This window comes from Mixophyes fleayi, chromosome 6, assembly GCF_038048845.1.
Source record: "Mixophyes fleayi isolate aMixFle1 chromosome 6, aMixFle1.hap1, whole genome shotgun sequence".
Taxonomy (NCBI): domain Eukaryota; kingdom Metazoa; phylum Chordata; class Amphibia; order Anura; family Limnodynastidae; genus Mixophyes; species Mixophyes fleayi.
This window is the reverse complement of record NC_134407.1, coordinates 186076924-186095164: the sequence shown is the minus strand read 5'-3', so window position 1 is coordinate 186095164 and position 18241 is coordinate 186076924. Positions and strand designations below refer to the sequence as shown.

The 18241-nt window shown below is 41.2% G+C and overlaps 1 long non-coding RNA gene across 1 annotated transcript; it reads left to right on the top strand.

The window, feature by feature from the left end:
- Positions 1-1281: 1281 nt before the first annotated feature.
- Positions 1282-15170, top strand: LOC142160507 (uncharacterized). The gene is made up of 5 exons (XR_012693246.1): positions 1282-1394; positions 6280-6417; positions 11992-12053; positions 12286-12348; positions 14130-15170. It is a non-coding gene; the product is annotated as an uncharacterized LOC142160507 (long non-coding RNA).
- The last annotated feature ends 3071 nt before the right edge of the window (positions 15171-18241 follow it).

Here is an 18241-nt window from a genome sequence, read left to right as displayed (position 1 = left end):
TTAAATATTTCAAATGGTCTATATGGTAGATGATCAGATACAATAAAACTAATATTGCATTAAATTTTATACCTATCGTGGTAGGTAGACCATATAGTACGCCAAGTAGATCATCATCATCATCATCACCATTTATTTATATAGCGCCACTAATAGTGCTGTACAGAGAACTCACTCACATCAGTCCCTGCCCCATTGGGGCTTACAGTCTAAATTCCCTAACACACACACACACAGACTAGGGTCAATTTGATAGCAGCCAATTAACCTGCCAGTATGTTTTTGGAGTGTCGGAGGAAACCCACGCAAACACGGGGAGAACATACAAACTCCTCACAGATAAGGCCATGGTCAGGAATTGAACTCATGACCCCAATGCTGTAAGGCAGAAGTGCTATTCACTATTCCACGGTGCTTCATGGTTATTTGGTTTTTGTACTCCATATTTGCCTAAATACATAGATCCTAATAGTGTTGTGTGCAATGTTAACAATTATAAAATGATAAGAAGATACAAAGTATGTGAATAAGTACCCCCAGTGCCCATGCTAGTTTCAACTCGCAACTACAGATGCTCAAACCGGCCTGATATCAATTCTATTACTAATTTGTCTCTTGACAAATTGGTTTTAAAATTCAAAGGTTTGCCGGAGTTAATTTTAAGAAAGTCTAACATGTACGGCCTTGTTCGAGTGGTTTCGCTCACGATGGAGCCGGTTTGAGCACAATTGAGGAGAACACAAATGGAGAGCCTCAAACAACGAGGTTCTATTTAGAAAAAAAAAGTTAAAATACTTTGTTCATATTAGTTTTTAAAAAAAGTTTAAACTGTGCTATAAAAAAAAATACAAAAACACAAAATTTATCGCAAACCTTGAATACGGGCCACAGATTTCAAACCGCAAATTCAAGTCAGAGTCTATGGACGATTGTACCTCGTGGCCATAAAACCAATAAAATTTGATAGAACTTTGTGCCTCTTCAACACTTTCAAGCAGCTCTAATTGCTACTAAGCAAATACTGTTTTCCTGCTACAAGTATGTGCTTCAGACTGCATTTCCCACTCAAGCGGTGAGTATTTCATCACTTGAAAAGGACTTGTTGTGATATCATCCTTACATGTATAAGTAGGGGTAAAACATTAATGGAATTTATGTCTGCAGCTTTGTTAATGTTCCGTGTGAAGGGTAACATTCTGTTACACGTATGTGTACAGTGTTTTCTGTGTCTTGAGAGTGGAACAGAGCATACAGGAGCTGCAGCAACTGAGACAGTAAGGAGCAAAAAAAAAACAGAGAGAGAAGTCAAGGGAACAACAACAGGAAGAATTAGCAGCAGCAGAGTGAATTAGAGGAGGAGAAACAGCTGAAGAAACCATTCCAGAGGCAATGCAGTGAGTGAAGTTTTCCATGTCATGTTATGGCTATTTGCTACTGAGAGAAAGTGACGGACTCCCGTAATAAATATTGTTGTGTGGCAAGCAGAAACTTATAACGACCATAATCTCTGGAGAGTTGTGGTGTATTAGCATAAACTGTAAGAGATTGTTACTTGGGGATGGAGATTTCCAAAGAGGCTGCTGGCACTAACAACTCCTGTTGTTTCCTTGTTTCTTTTTTTGTCAGTACAATTATTCAAAACCTTTAAATTGGTCCAGAAGAAGTAAAGAGCTACACAGGGCAGGTGCAAGCCCTGGTGGTTACAAGCAGCAACACCTCACTCGCCTTGCACCCCCTCCCGTGTTGCTTACCTTAGCAGATGGGACCCTTTCCTCCTGAGACTGAAAGTGTGGCGCTTGGATGTGACATCATCACCAAGCGCCACACTCCCAGCGTAACACTGATCTAGAGGAGCCAGCAGCGTTATATGTAAGAAGCTGCTGGCTGCTTCCCCTGCATGTCAACGGCCGCTGCTCAATGTGGGGACGACGTGGGGAGCATTAAAAACACTGGGCCAGTGCTTTACGTGCCCCTTAACCTTTGGTGCCCTAGGCAACTGCCTATGTTCATCTTAAGACAGTACTGTCCTTTGCGCTAAGTAGTACTCTAGAACTCTAAGGGGTATATTTACTAAACTGCGGGTTTGAAAAAGTGGAGATGTTGCCTATAGCAACCAATAAGATTCTAGCCGTCATTTTGTAGAATGTACTAAATAAATGATAACTAGAGTCTGAGTGGGGTGAGGCAGCCATCTTGGCCACGCTCAGCTGTTATTCTCTGGTATCGTTCACATCAGTCCCATTGGAACTTAAAGTCTAAATTTTATCATACATACACAATTTTTGTCAGAAGCTAATTAACTTACCAGTATGTTTGTGGACAGTGTGTGAGGACACTAGTACTCAGAGGAAACCACGCAAACACGGGAAGAACATACAAACTCCATATAGATAGGATCATGGTAAAAATTGAACCTATGACCTAAGTGCTGTGAGACAGCAATGCTAACCACTGTGTCACCATGTTTTTTTGGGGTTTTTTTGCGCAAGATAAAATGTATGTGGGGATGACAAATATGTCCACACATTATTTTTTATCGTATTATTGCTTAAGCAATGACAGACGGAACAGTGGTGGAAAGGTGTAGGCCAAGTACAGTAGGGGGGGGCTAGATTTACTAAGCTGCGAGTTTGAAAAAGTGGGGATGTTGCCTATGGCAACCAATCAGATTCTAGCTTTCATTTATTTAGTACCTTCTACAAAATGAAAGGTAGAATCTGATTGGTTGCTATAGGCAACATCCCCACTTTTTCAAACCCGCAGCTTAGTAAATCTAGCCCTAAGTGTGTGTTCAGGTTCAAATGCAAACAAAATTAGACATGGATGCAGACGTAGATACACATTTTAGAAGGAGTATCCCTTTCGGGTGCTTGAGGGTTGGTGCACGAGGCACAAAGATGATGATGACTATCTGCTGCACTTTAGTCATTAGCATTGCGATTATATTATATGAAGTTCCATCCGTCCACTTACATTACTTAATTGACAACTGTAATTTATAGCAAAAATATATCTTTTGACATGAAATAATGATAGGGCATAAAAACAAATCATCATACAATAATAAAGGTTACAGTTACTTAAATATTATAAAGTTAACAGTTTGAATAGCGACTCTGATACTTTCCCTTGCGCTACTACCTCTCACTTAGGGCCTGATTCATTAAGGATCTTAACTTAAGAAACCTCTTATTTAAGTCTCCTGGACAAAACCATGTTACAATGCAAGGGATGCAAATTAGTATTCTGTTTTGCACATAAGTTAAATACTGACTGTTTTTTCATGTAGCACACAAATACTTGATAGCTTATTTGTACACTGAAATTTAAAGTTGATATTTGTGTGCTACATGAAAAAACAGTCAGTATTTAACTTATGTGCAAAACAGAATACTAATTTGCATCCCTTGCATTGTAACATGGTTTTGTCCAGGAGACTTAAATAAGAGGTTTCTTAAGTTAAGATCCTTAATGAATAAGGCCCTTAGTACCTATAATTGAGGTACCTCTGACACTCTAATGACTCTAGCTGGTTTGATTGCACAACAGCCTGCGGCAGTACTTCCCTTAGCAGTATAGGCAATAATTTCACAGTATTTTGCACAGTTCACCTCACACTGTACTACACCCTTTAAACATGTAAATGCACTATAATACCATTATCTCTCTTGTTGGTGCATACTGGTGGCCTGTGATCAGTGGCGGATCCATGGGGGGGCGGACCTGCACATACTGTGCAGCCGCCGGCAGCCTTAGAAGTTAGAAAGGGGGTGGGGCTTAAATCCCCCCCCCCCCCTACATCGCCCGGGGTAGAAAAAAATTCTAGATCCGCCCCTGCCTGTGATCCGTCACAGTCTATGCATATGCCTAAACGAGGCAAATAATCCTTGGGCTGGACACAGTACTTTACACAGGTGTCTTTGAACAGATACCTCTTGCATCCCTGATAATCCAGTTATAACTCTTCTCTAGAAACAATAGCACAATTGAACATTCTCACTCTATGCTGATGAGCAACTTGAATTCAAACACAGACAATTGAATAAATGATATGTAATCACACACAGCAGTTAATAGGATAAATCACTTGACTTTTGAATAAATGCAGCTACAGATATCCATAGCAAATAGCACAACTTTCTCTGCAATCTCAAAATGGCTGCGCCTCATGGGCTGAATTGTATTCACACAATATGGTGGATGGCAAACTCACTGCTCTCTGTTCAGCAGCTCTATTTTACCTGTAGTCCTACAACCTCTAAAAGCAGTAGCAATGTGCTAGCTCAGCAAACATCTATATGACTTGAAGTTGAAACAGGTCAAACTCAGCCTCTAAAACCTAATCTCTACTGCCCCTACAATAGATATTCCAGTGCAGCACTAGTAGAAGGGCATAACACATATCCACATCTTCAGGACTCCCCACACTATCCCTTTACTCTTCACTCAAATGGGTAAATGTATCAAGCTGCGATTTGCATTTTTCAGCATTTTTTTGGGCGAGTTTGAACCCGCTGATGTACGAAACTGCGAGTCGATAGTAAATTACAGTGATTTTGCCTTGAAAATGCTAGAATTAGCATGCTGCTTCGATAGGTAAGATTATCAACCACACCGGCCATTGGTCTATGCAGGCAAATTTCTATAACAAGGGCCCAAAAAGCTTATTATTCTGTGGATGTATGAAAATGGAGTGGCTAGGAAATGTTTTGTTGTCTATTGGAAGAAATTAGCTTTTGGAGACAGCACAGAGAGCATCACCAGCACCAGGGTCCCCATAGGCTGTGCAGACCAGGTGATTTTAGAACACATTTGACCCTGGACTCCCTCTCAGTGTAGAAAGTTGTTTAAATGTTTAGGCTTAACAGAGCAAACTTCCTGCAGCTGTATGAGCAGTTGGGAGATGATTTGGAGCCATTACCATCGGCTCCAATGCATTAACTGGGGTGTAAAAATGATTGTGTTCTCAACATTTTTTTGCAAGAGGCTCATTTCAGTCTATGTACTCACAGGTTGTAGGGCTCACACGGGCAACATTCTCCAGGCACTTAACAGTAGTGTTAAGTGCTCTTAACAAACTGTTGCCTATATATATCTGCTTCCCCACCAGGATTCTAAATGGCATGAGTTGAATGTAGTTTCTATAGGCTCTCAGGATTACTTTAATGTCTTGGGGGCCATAGATTGCACACACATTGGGCTGAGACCACCTCGTCAAAAGGCTGAAGTCTATAACAAGAGACTCCGTTTATGCTCTATGAATGCGCAGGTGGCCTGTGATGCAAACATGAAAAGTGTTGTTGCAGGCTATCCTGGCACTTGCCATGATACCTATATCCTGCGCCAGTCAGCCCTCTTTCACATATTACAGAATGGTGACATGTCGGATGGATGGCTACTGGGTATGCAATATAATAATCATGTCGTTTCATGCATTATATATACACGTTTTTTTGTTTTTAATCAGTTGCATTTATGTCTCATTTTAGATGACTCAAGATATGGGTCTCAATCCAGGCTAATGACACTTCTGTTGAAGCCACAGACTCCTGCACAACACAAATATAATGAGGGGCACACATTCACTAGTGGGGTGATAGAACATACCTTTTGCCTTTTGAAGAACAGATTCAGGTGTTTTGATAAATCTGGTGGTGTGCTTCTATATGCCCCAGCTAAGGTGCCTGATATTGTGTTGTCGTGCTGTCTGCTGCATAATATGGTACTTAACCAAAATATACCCCTACCACTGGCAGTAGACAGTGACGAAGCAGCGGAGCTCATAACATCAGCTGATGTGGACAATACAGAGGGGTGAGGCAGCTCAGAGAAAGATTAATGCAGACTTATTTTTCTCATGAGTATGGTTTATCATTTACTCAAAAAGTTTATTACTTTGCATTACACTATATTTACTATTTGGTATATATTCTTGTAGAATCGTCAGCACAAGCACAGGAAAGTCTGACTTTAAGCTCTGACACAAATTAAAGGATAGGTGTATGTGTTTTACAATAAACCTAATAGCCTAAATAAAAATGCAAATATGTTTTTAATATTTATACCATAATTACTCAAATAATCATCTTAACGTAGACCACAACTGCTGATAGCAGTTTACTGTTTTCTGATTTAAAAAGGTGCAAGAACTGTAAGAAAACAATGGTTCAATTTGCAAATTTGAACTTTTATTATATTTGTTAATGTATTTGGCAAAAAAAAAGGCACAAAGTTTTTCAACAACAACATTAACAAATATTTATTATTTCTTTCTTTTAGGTGTGGACTTTGGATCTTTGAAAAGTCTGGTTAATGGCCGTCTTCCTCTCTTACGCACATTAGAATGTTGTGGAATAGGTGGCATAGATGTTGTTGGTGAGGTATTCTGGCTGCCGTCACCTGCGGATGATGACACAGGTAAATAGGCCATGAGTAAGTTTTGCATCTGGGCACAGGCCGAAACTAGATTTCCAGATCGTTCTCTTACTGCCCCAATAGTTCTATTGATGCCTATTTGGCTATTAACTATTGCAATTAAGGTAAGTCAAATCCAAGAGCTGTCTTTCTGCTCTCTCTGGTGATAAGCAGCCAAGACATGACAGGTCACACCAAAGCTACATGGGTCCCATCGAATGCACTGAAAATGTGCTTTCAATGCGTTATTAATGCATCAAAATTTGATTTCAAACAGGTCAAATGCAAGTTAAATTCTATTTGCTGGATTGTAAAAGCAGAGTGGATACATGTGAATGAGCCGTAGATGTGCAATGCATTTTCATACTGTACATTTAATTTTATTTTTTGCATTGTAGTTTTGTACTACTATAGGATTTCTTGCATTTATTTTAAAACTAATAAAAGGACAAATGCTTATGATGTCTTTGATCAAAATAATTAGCAATATTTTTGTCTGGGAAATCTTCCTTAAAAAAGAAATCCAATTACCCATATACAAAATGTTTGCACCTCTCAAAAGTATGCCATTAGTATTGTCTGCCTGCTGTTTCTAGAATCACAGCATCCCTGTTAGTGTCACTTCCCAGAAGTGATATCAAACTGAAAAAACTTACATACTAGTTGTATAGAGAGTTTTCAGGTTGATGTCACTTCCTGTTTGTTCCTTTCCGTGTTTTTTTTTTCACTTTGCTCAGGACTTTAGTTAAAACACTGGAGGCGGCAGTGTGCTAGAGGGGGCGAAAAGTACAAGTATGCATGCACCAGATAGCACAGCACATTTCTATGCAATTGAGATAGACTATAAAAGTGAATTGTATGTACAGTATGCATTAAGAACATATTGATGTTTGTATTTAAAGTAAAAAAAAACTATAAAAAAAAGTTTGTTGTTTTTTGTTTTAAAAAAAAAAAAACAGCCATATTTTTATTAATGATTATACTGTTCAGGCTTGTTCGTTTATTTTATAATATAAATGTTTTTGTATGCGTTGTGATGTGACCTTATATTGCACTTATGTTGGTGCATATATACTGCACTTTGTTGTGTCTGTTAACATAAGGCAAGTAACGTTTAGGCAGAGCATACTTACACCCACATTCAAATTGAATGCATCTTTAGATTCCCTGGGATTTTAAAAAGGTTGGACCTATGCTAAAGTCCCATGCTCTTTTATAAATTATGTTTTAATTTATCATGCTGTATGATCTAATAAGTTAAAATAATTAATAGAAAAAATGTACTGTGACAGAATCCTATCGGTTTCCTGCACATTAATGCCATCATTTAGTACAAAAAGACGCAGCCCCTACTCGTAACTGATATATTGTGGGGCTACCCCCCAGTGCCTGCTGCAGCCTTTCGCTCCTCACCCATTTTTAATTTTGGATGGCTTTTGGCCTTCTGTAACTGGCTCCTCTCACCTTTCTATCTTATGCCTCCTCTGCCCCTTCCTGCTCTATCTGCCTCATCCACACTCTCGTCCCCTCTCCGTTCTCTCTCCATACCCACCATCAAACAAATAATAAACACTGAACAACAAACACCAAGCTATACTAACACAAATTCCACTCACACCACACTCGGTTACAAACAACACAGACAGGATTTAAAAATAAAAAAAGACAAAAACGACAAATAAGCAACAAGACAATAAAAAATACACATCTCTCAGAAATCGCAGCAATTGGAAACCCATTCTCAAAAACTCCCTGTACCTCTCCTGTATTTCTATCCTAGATCCTGACAAGTTAATGAGGAAGCGCATACTTGCCAACTCTCCCGGAATGTCCGGGAGACTCCCGCATGTTGGGGGAGTCTCCCGGACTCCCGGAGGAGTATGGCAAAATCCCGCATTTACAGAAATAGGGCCACAATACCGCGATTCTCCGGGAATCGCGGCATTTGGCCCCGCCCCTGACTGTAAAATGACGCGTTTGCGTCATTGCGTCACGGGGGGCGGGTCCAAAATGACGCGATTTTGGAGCCCCGCCCCCCGCACGCCCACCTCCTCCACTGAATCTCCCGGAAAGCAATGGGAGAAAGTCGGCAAGTATGAGGAAGCGTCCAGGCTTTTATAATGCTTGTGAGGTCAAACTGCTGTATGGTTTGAGAGAACCAATAGAAAACGGCACATAAAATGACACATTTTAAAAAACCAGTGCCTTTACAGGCACTCTTGAGAGTGAGACTATGGGCTAGATTTACTAAGCTGCGGGTTTGAAAAAGTGGGGATGTTGCCTATAGCAACCAATCAGATTCTAGCTGTCATTTTGTAGAACGTACTAAATAAATGAAAGCTAAAATCTGATTGGTTGCTATAGGCAACATCCCCACTTTTTCAAACCCGCAGCTTAGTAAATCTAGCCCTATGACTCAGACTCACTCTTACGAGATCTCCTCAGTAAAGAGATTACTGCGCGCTGTGGAAGGACTACAGTGACAGCAGGCAGCTAACAGCATAACATTTGCTGTTAGCTGCCTGCTATTTTACTTGACCATCATCTGACAGTCGGAGCCACCGTCCACACTACAGCTGAGCAGCTAAAAAAAAAAAAGATTCAAGGGCCCCCCAGATACCCGAGGCCCCTGGGCTGTAGCCCAGTTAGACCTTGGGTTAATCCGGCCTTGGTAAAATGTTACTCCTTAGTTGCTTCCTCTGTTCCACTGTTACTCTTATGCAGTTTATTCAAGTTGAATCAAAATAACCACTCTCCTATATGCTTTCTTATTCCAACTTCAAATACCAGAACACTCACCTTAGAAGCGGTCCAAGATCTTGTCACACAAGCAGGGAGCCCACTGGCTATTTTAGGGAAGGATTCTTACAGTATATTACATCCCTTCCCAAGGCTAAAGAGCAGCACACAGTGTATACCTGTGATGACGAGACATACAGACATATTTTTCACCTGACAGTGTGTATTATATGCTACAACCTGCATAAAGTGTACAACTTACCTGTTTGATTTTAAACAGAATTTCCCAGTAATAGGAACAAAAATGCTAGCAAGAAATCCACTGTTTTCTCCCCTCATCCCTGCGCTGCTCGTACACCATTGCTACCAACTCCCTGTTTAAATCAATCAATTATTTCAACCCTGGTGGCTAGCATGAAAAAAAACAATCACAGTCCTGGGGGTAAATGTATCAATATGCGGGTTCTTCAACACCCGTGTGTTCAGCCTCTGACGCGATTAAATTGTAAAGGGTTAACTTCCCTTTACAATGCAGCGCCGCTTGAAATTTAATCGCGGAAAAAGGCTGAACACGCGGGTGTTGAAGAACCCGCATATTGATACATTTACCCCCTGGTGTAAAAAGCAAACCCCATTCCAGCACTAACCTGTTCTACCATGCCACATCTATTCTGGCCACTGCCCAGCCAAGGAAATCTATCACTAGTGCTATCACTGGTGACAGAGCTCCCTTGCACCTCCTACAGTGAACTCTCTGTCACTGCCAGTGGTCACTGCTTCAGTTATAGCTCCAGCCATCCTTACACCTGGCAGTGACAGCACAGAACAGTCACTCTGTAAACAGGGCTACCATTGGGGGAGTACAGGGTGTACCACTATAAGTGGCCCAGACTCACCAATGGGTCCGCCCGTGATACTGGCAGCAGTGAGCTTCTCTTAGTACACATCAGCAGCCCAGTGGGGGAAAGCCATAGTTGCCAACATTGGCAGGTTAAGTCCCGGGAGGTCAGGTGGGTGGGGGTGGGGCTCGAAGAATCGCGCCGTTAGCCCCGCCCCCAAAGCTGTCACCATCTTTTTAGTCCAATAAAACTAGGGGCAGGGCCACAATGACGCGTCCGTGAAGCAGATAAGCCCCGCCTCCTCCATTTACTTTCTACAGCCGCCCGGGAATCAGGAGAATTGCCCTCTCTCCCGGGAGCCCGGGAGACTGACCCAGATTTCGGGAGTCTCCTGGATATTCCGGGAGAGTTGGCAAGTATGGGGAAAGCTGCTACTCCCACGTCAGTGAGAGACTCCTCGCCCACAGTGACAATGTCTCAGGTAACTGATGATGTGACCAGACATCACACTCATCTTCCTGCCACCCTCGCTGAGGAAGGAGCACTCTGACTGCAGTGTGAGTCAGGCTGTAATCACATCAGGAATCCTGCATTTAGATGCATGACTCAGTATTCTACTTTCACTTTACAGCATAGCACAGCTGATGCAGGTTTACTGAGGTGCAATCAGGTGATCGCTGACATCACACAGGCAGGGAGTGAAACTCCAACACAGATTTTGACTTTGCGATACCTGGATCCTGACTTTGTACTGTGCCGACAGATTGGTTTTGACCTTTGGCTTTTCCTGACTGTTTCTCTGCTTGCTGATTCTGTTCATTTAACCTGCACCCTGCTGACCTCAACTAGTCTGACTATTCTGCCTCCAGAGCTACTTACCTGTAGTGCTCCAACCATTTATACATGTTGTGAGACACATTTAAGTGGAGCTAGTGTTTAAGCAAAATAAACAATATTTATTGTTTATCACTGAGACCGTTCATCAGATAATAAGTGTCCAGACCGTAGAAGAAGATAAAACAATCGGAGTGCATCAAGAGGGCTTAGCAGTGGAACATTCATGCCTGGACTTATTTATTTTGTGGGGGGGGGTTTGGTAAGCCCGAGGTGCAGTGGACTCGTTACCTGGTGGAAACCATTTTCACAGTTGGAATGTTGTGCAAACATGCCCACTTCTCCATTGTCATAGCCAAAGCTCCTCCCTCACCTTTGAACACACTTTTGTAACAATACTGGTGGTATTATCTGAAGCCCAATAGCCGAGTAGATATCCAACGAGTAGTCAGCCGTTTGCCGGGTCGGTACACAATCGGGTAGTCAGATGTTTGTCGGGTCGGTACAGAAGCGGGTAGTCACGAATGGAAGGAAGTATAGCAAGTAGCAGGAGCTGAGCAGGCAGAATACCTAAGCACATGTCTGAACCAGGAAGTGCCATTTATAGGCCAAAACAGGAAACAGGATCCAAGATGGTTTCTCTTTGATGCCAAACTGGCCATCTTGGATAAGGGCAAGTCTAAGGGCAAGATTGCAAATACAGAGACCTCTAGTGGTCGGAGGTGCAAATATCAAAGTAATTCCTTACAACTTTACAGAGCGGTCTCCTGTTCCAGTACGGGAGCAGCGGCTATGCTCTTGCCATAGAGGGCAAACTGCAGGGAGAGGCACAGGTAGTTGGACCCGGCAGGGATTTCCTCGGTACCCTGGTGGGCCAGTTCAAGTCTGGGTGATATTTTTGAGCACATGGGAGGTCTGAGTGGCATGTGGTGGAATTTTGGACCAAATGAGGAGCATGAGGGGACATTTTGGGATGAGTGATGTGGGCATATCGAGGTCTGTTTTTCCATTCTCAAAATTAATAATAATAATAATAATAATAATAATGTGTGGGACTTTTGAAGGTCGGATGTACGTGTTATATACTGTGTGATCTGTGTTATGTACTGTGTTCACTCATTGTTCGGCTTTCAGTATTTCATGTACCTATATATTTTCCAAACAGACCCCAACATTCCAGGATCCAGGCAAAAAAACAGCAGCAGATTGTGAAAGCTGCAATAACAGGTAGAAGAGAACAGTCCACCAACAGATTCGTCCTTTAGTCCTACTAATTTTGTTTCCTAACCTCTCTTGCTCTCTCTGTTCTGCTATTTTCTCCCCCTCTCCCTTACTGTCCGCTATCTCTCATCTTCATCAATGTCCATCCACCTGCTGTTTTTCTACCTTCCACCTGACTCACCTTCTCCTTCCACCTTCACTCCTCCTCATTCTTTCCAATCTGACCCTCTCTCCACAGACTTTCAGAATAGTGAGAATCAGCTTGAGGCACAGAGAACAGAGACTAGCCATTAATCTTTATGTAAGTGAAAACTATATTTTATTTTAGCTGATGTCTGTCAGAGAACAACTATTATTTTTTTCCCACTACAACTTGGCCTCGTATTCTGGCTCCTTCCCTAGTGCATTTCATTCCCGGGAGAGGGGTAGCATGCACTATGGCTCCACACTACACTTCTACATTCAACAGGCCGGGGGAGATGGAGGTAGATGAGGAGAGGAGGGCAGTGCCTATTTCATTTGTACTGGGACCCACAATTTCTGATGGCAGCCCTTTCTGTAATATCATTATCTGGGGAGGATCCAGAGTAGCTGAGGGTGGTACTTGGGGCCTTTCCTCTACTGTCATTTTAGTGTCTGATCTCTATTGTCTGCCTCAAAAAGTAGAAGTGTCCACTCAGGCTATGACTTCCCTCTTGCCTGTGTACTCCTCTATGCAACACACTGAACATGTGCAAGTTTGAATGTGTCATAGGTTCTTTGGAAAATATGAGGCCCGCATCAACATCAAGGTCTGCAAAGTTTAAAGGCCACATAGGGTAAGAGGATGGCAAGGCAGCAGACACTGTCTTAAGCTGACATCAGCAGTTTGTAATTAAATATCTTTTTTTACATTTGTTTCCATGTTTTGGGTCTCATTTAAAGTTGGATGTATTTTTGTGGCCCGAACGTATGCGTAAAAAGACGGTCTTAGGTGTATATTTTGAGTCACATCTGTCTCAAGGCACTTCCAATTCAAAGCACAGCAGTATTTCTACATCAGGGGTAAATGTATCAAGCTGAGAGTTTTCCTGCGGGTTTGAAAAACCAATCAAATTCTAGTTATCATTTATTTAGTACATTCTACAAAATGACAGCTAGAATCTGATTGGTTGCTATAGGCAACATCTCCACTTTTCAAACCCGCCGGAAAACTCTCAGCTTGATACATTTACCCCCAGGCATACAGATGCTAATACACACATCCAATCATAGCATAAAGATGCAGCATGACTGTGTTAGTTACAAATGCATTACCCTATTCATATACAATATAATGTATTGAAATATCATATACACAAGAGGGAATAGTGTCTTCACAATGTTATTCATTAATGTAAAAGTTGCATTTTCTATATAAAATGTAACGAAATACAAACACCACCACATTTCTTGTTCACCGCTTTATAAATCCAGTGGGAATCTTCTTTCCTGCAGTAGTCCAAATGGTAATGACAAGTAAGGAGTCAAAATAGATGGTCGCAGAGTGACATGATATGGACATATTTTGATACATATGTGTAGTACAGAAATGTGTATTTATACTTCTGAGAGTTGGATTTATGTCCAACTCTAAATCAGCTCTTTTATATGTATTTGTACTGATGTCAAAGCTATAAAATCAAGTGTTTTGGGAGCATACATACCTATGAGCATAAAAAATGATCAATTAATTAGTGGTTTATTTTTTTTATTTCTTTTATAGAGATAGGGAAATTAATGTAACTTGAAGCATGTGCTCGTTTACAGTGGTATGACAATGTCTTTGAACCCTTGTAATTTTTACACATTCTACTGTATATAATAAGAATTTCATAATGTAAGAATTGTAGATGGCAACAAATAGCTTCGGTCATCACACCATCACGGAGCCGTAGCTAGATACTTTAGTACCCCTGCTCCCCCCATCTTGGTGGAAGTAGATGCTGCCTTTCAGCAGAGGTGCACCATCGGGAAGGTGTAGTCACCCTACAGTGTGGACGGACCTAGCCATCTACAAGCGCAAGACCTTCTCCAACACTGTGCTCCTACCTGCTCTTGTAGTGATGACTATCTGGTGCTGCTGCTGGTGTCTTAAGCTCTGCTGCTACTTGCTTGGATCCTGGAATGTTGCCTGAATCCTGGAATGTTGCCTGAATCCTGGAATGTTGCCTGGATCCTGGAATGTTGCCTGGATCCCGGAATGTTGCCTGGATCCTGGAATGTTGAAGTCTTGTCAGTAGCTTTTTTTTTATTTATTAAACAGGCCTCCTTCCACCCAATCAGCCCCAGAATATAATTGATAGCATACCCATTTAATAAATATGCCTATTTCCCCCCATAAATCCCTGACATTAAATTAATAGCACCGACGTTAATTAGACCTCCTCCCCCCTAACCAGCACGACATTCAATTAATAGTGTTTATGTTTAAAAAATAAGCCTCCTTCCTCCCAACCAGCCCCAATATTAAATTAATAGCATTCCGATTTAATATGTAGACCTATTTCCCCTTCACAAGCCCTAACATTAAATTAATAGAATTCCCATTTAATAAACAGATTTCTCCCCTACCACTAGCCCAGACATTAAATTAATAAAATTCCCGTTTAATAAAATGGCCTTTCCCCCACCAGCCCCAAAATCAAATTAACAACTTACAATTTCCCACATTTAATATAGATTACTATTGCCTTTAGAATATACTACTCATTTATTTTTATAACTTTATCACTGATTGATTTACAGTATTTATGTACCATAAGAAAATCCCCCCTTCTCTCCAACCCCAGCCCCCTGAATCCAGACTTCACTTTAAAGAAAAATTAAATAAAATAAAATGTAAAAACTTGGTTGTAATTAAATTGCTGTTTTAAATCTAGCCGACAATGTTGGATATAAGCAATTTTACAGTATCACAGTTTAGTACATGTATCCCTAGGACTGGAAAGTGTACTGTGCCTGTTTATAGGTCTTCTCTTGGTGTTCCTGTATGCACTATTGTTTTTATTTGCTGACTGTTAGCATTTTGAAACTTTTGCATCTGATTTGCTCGCACCAGTTGCGATAAAGCTTGTTTGACTAGGTTTTCATTTACTCCTACCAGTATCCTACTACCTGGAATTTAACTTCCTTGTTTAGCTTCCTGAACTATTACCAGGGCAACATGCCAAAGGACTGTCAGCAAAGAAATATTACTGAAAGGAAAGGAACAGTTTTCTAATTGTTCATATGCTAAATTAGAAGAACACATTTATTGAAGTCCCGTAACTATCATTCTTTGGGTATGCAATTTTTAAGAAAGTTAGAAAATTAACCACTTTGATAGTCCTGCAATCAAATCACTTAAAATTACTTTAAGTTTGGCTAGTTGGTATATATTTGTAACAGCCACTTTGTGTGTGTGTATAGCTTAATAATCCATTAGGTAAACTACGCTCCCCCCTCTGTGTGAGATAGTCTTCCTGTCAGTGCCATGTTGGGCACAGTGCAGAACAGCTAACAGAGAGAGATGCCCAGTACTGACATGAGACCAGGAGAAAAGGAGGAACCTGGTTATCACTGAGAAGAGTGTAAGGCCACAAAGCCAGGATGATAGAATGTCAATTCTAGGGCATTCGGGTAAAGTGAGACCATTGAGGAATATGTAAGTAAGAGATGTGCAGGAGGAAAATATACAATAAAAGTGATACTTTATTTAACAAGAGAGATGCCCTGCTGCCCATTCCTTTGTGTTATCGCCACTTGTACTGCTCTAGCATGTCTGTGTGAGCTCTGTGCATTCAAACTACACTTGTGAAAAGCCTGTATGGTGATCTATACCTGAGATGAAGAGGACCTACCTACATCCACGAATGCTCTTTACAGGTGAGATACATGTATTTTATCTAATATGACAATACTAGAAACTTACTTAATTTCTGTGTTTTTTTCCCCCCTATAATTTGGCAAAGATGTAAACGGAGAATACATTGAATCTGCTAACTGTCTCAACCCATGTGGACAATTTTCAATTATTTTCATTTTATTCTCACATTTTTTTCAGGTTAAAAAAGCCTTTAACACAAGAGCTAAGATAGTTTTATCTGGAGTCCATGGTCTACGTTCTTAAAAACTTTATTTATATTTTCAATACAGCAATAATGACTATTGCCAGTATCTGCAGTGGTAAACGTAGGATTTATAGAAGGGCGGTTTCTAAATGTTTGCATTGGTAAGCCTATTAAACAAGTATCGCGGTGGTACTTGTACCACTCCAATACCTGTTCTGTTATCGCCGTCTTTGGATGGCAGTAACAGATTTAAATCATTCATTCATTAATATAATTTTTTTAACAAATGAAGGGTTCTAAAATATATAAAAGAAAAAAGAAATGTAATCTGCGCTTGCCCAGTTGCTGATATCAGGAGGGGGGAATGAAGCACGGAGGGGGTTCTGGTCAACTGTAAACTCTACAAATTTGGGGCACAGAGGGGATGAGAGGATAAAAGAACATACACATACACACAAAGGGGAAGAAAGGATGAGTCAGAAACACACACACAGGTGATACACACACAATGAGGGGGGGCCTAGACATAGATGGGGGAGAGATGTACACATACAAAACAAACCTACCTCTACTGAAAGCAGGGAAGGAAGAAAATCATCTCAGGGCAGGGAACTCTGTCCTATTCTGCTATCAGCTCTGGATTAATCAACATGTGCGTAATGGTTATTCACGCTCCTGGTGCTCTTACCACTGCTGGATGCAGAAGGAACCAAGAAATAGTTCAATACACTACAAGTAGTGCGGGAAATGGTGAGGACGGGGTGTTCGATATTCAAAGGAAGTGACACATAGTGTGGAGGAAGAGGGGCCCCGCTGCTGCCTGTTAGGAGACGGGACCTCTACAGTGACAGAAGGGGGAGAGATTTGTGCTTGTTAAGTAATAAAAAAAAAATCTTTCCCGAGCCACACAGTGTTGATTAGAACACGGGCGGTTTCTGGGCACCTGGAAACTCCCCCTAAGTGCTCGTTTATCAGCTGTACAAGCAGGTAGACAAGCCCCAAAGTGAACATTCAGCACAGTTCAAAATAAGGTATATCAAGAGCTTGTACGTGCAACTGGCACTAATAAATACAAAACCAAACTTACAGAATGTGCAAGGGTGTGTTGGGGGTAGTGGTAGAAAGGTAAAAACCATGGAGGGGAATTGAGGTAATGATCAGGACCCCTGACGCCCATGAATATGCTGTTCATAACCAACAGGCAGCTAGATCTAACAAGCAGACGCTAATGGCGAAATCCAGAGACTAACGCTTATATATAACTACAGACGAGGGTCTGAAAAGCCTTGGGAAGGGTCCCTTAGAGAGCACGGACTGTTAAAAATGAACGATTTGCACCACAATTTGGTGTGTTTGTTAATTAAAAATGCAGATATTTTCTACATGGTTGCCAGGTGCTAGTTTTATTAAGGAGCTACTGCCTGGGGAGGCCGGGCATTTCCAGTGATTTATGACCTAGCATCTAGACACACTGAGAATTTGCAAGGAGAGTTTATCAGAATAGTTATCCAATCCTTCCAGTGGAGAACCAGAGAAGGAAGGTCCATGGGCACTTAGCGATTGGAACTTTAGTAATATCATTGAGAAGGCTAGGTACACACTGGATGTTTCTCAGCCAATTATGGGTCTTATCACCCGAAAAACGACAGTTCAGCCACATATCGCGTTAGTGTGTATACTCACATGATGAACGACAAAGTGCCGATTGTCGTTTCACTTGGTTGGTCGTACAGTTAATAATCTCGTTCCAATCACCTTCCGGTCATGTAGTGTGTATACACTCACGATCACAATCTATCTCATAGAGTTTATAGGGTCATGGTCTTTTCAGCCGATGCCGGCAATGAACATGTCCTGGTGACTAACTGTTGAGAGTGCTGTAAATGGAAAAGTTTGTTTGATCATTCTGAGGCTGAATATTTTGTTTCACAGGACATGTGGATAGCTATAACAAGGTGGTTTTAATCAGTGTGACAGGAATTAGTGAATAAGTGACAATTGTGCTGTCATTCTCTAAACGACTAAAGGACCAGATGAAGAGCACAGATCTGAAGGTAAATCGTGTCTAGTGTGTATGCATGAATCGTCCAGCCAGTCGAACCTTCATTCGTAAGTACATTCGTT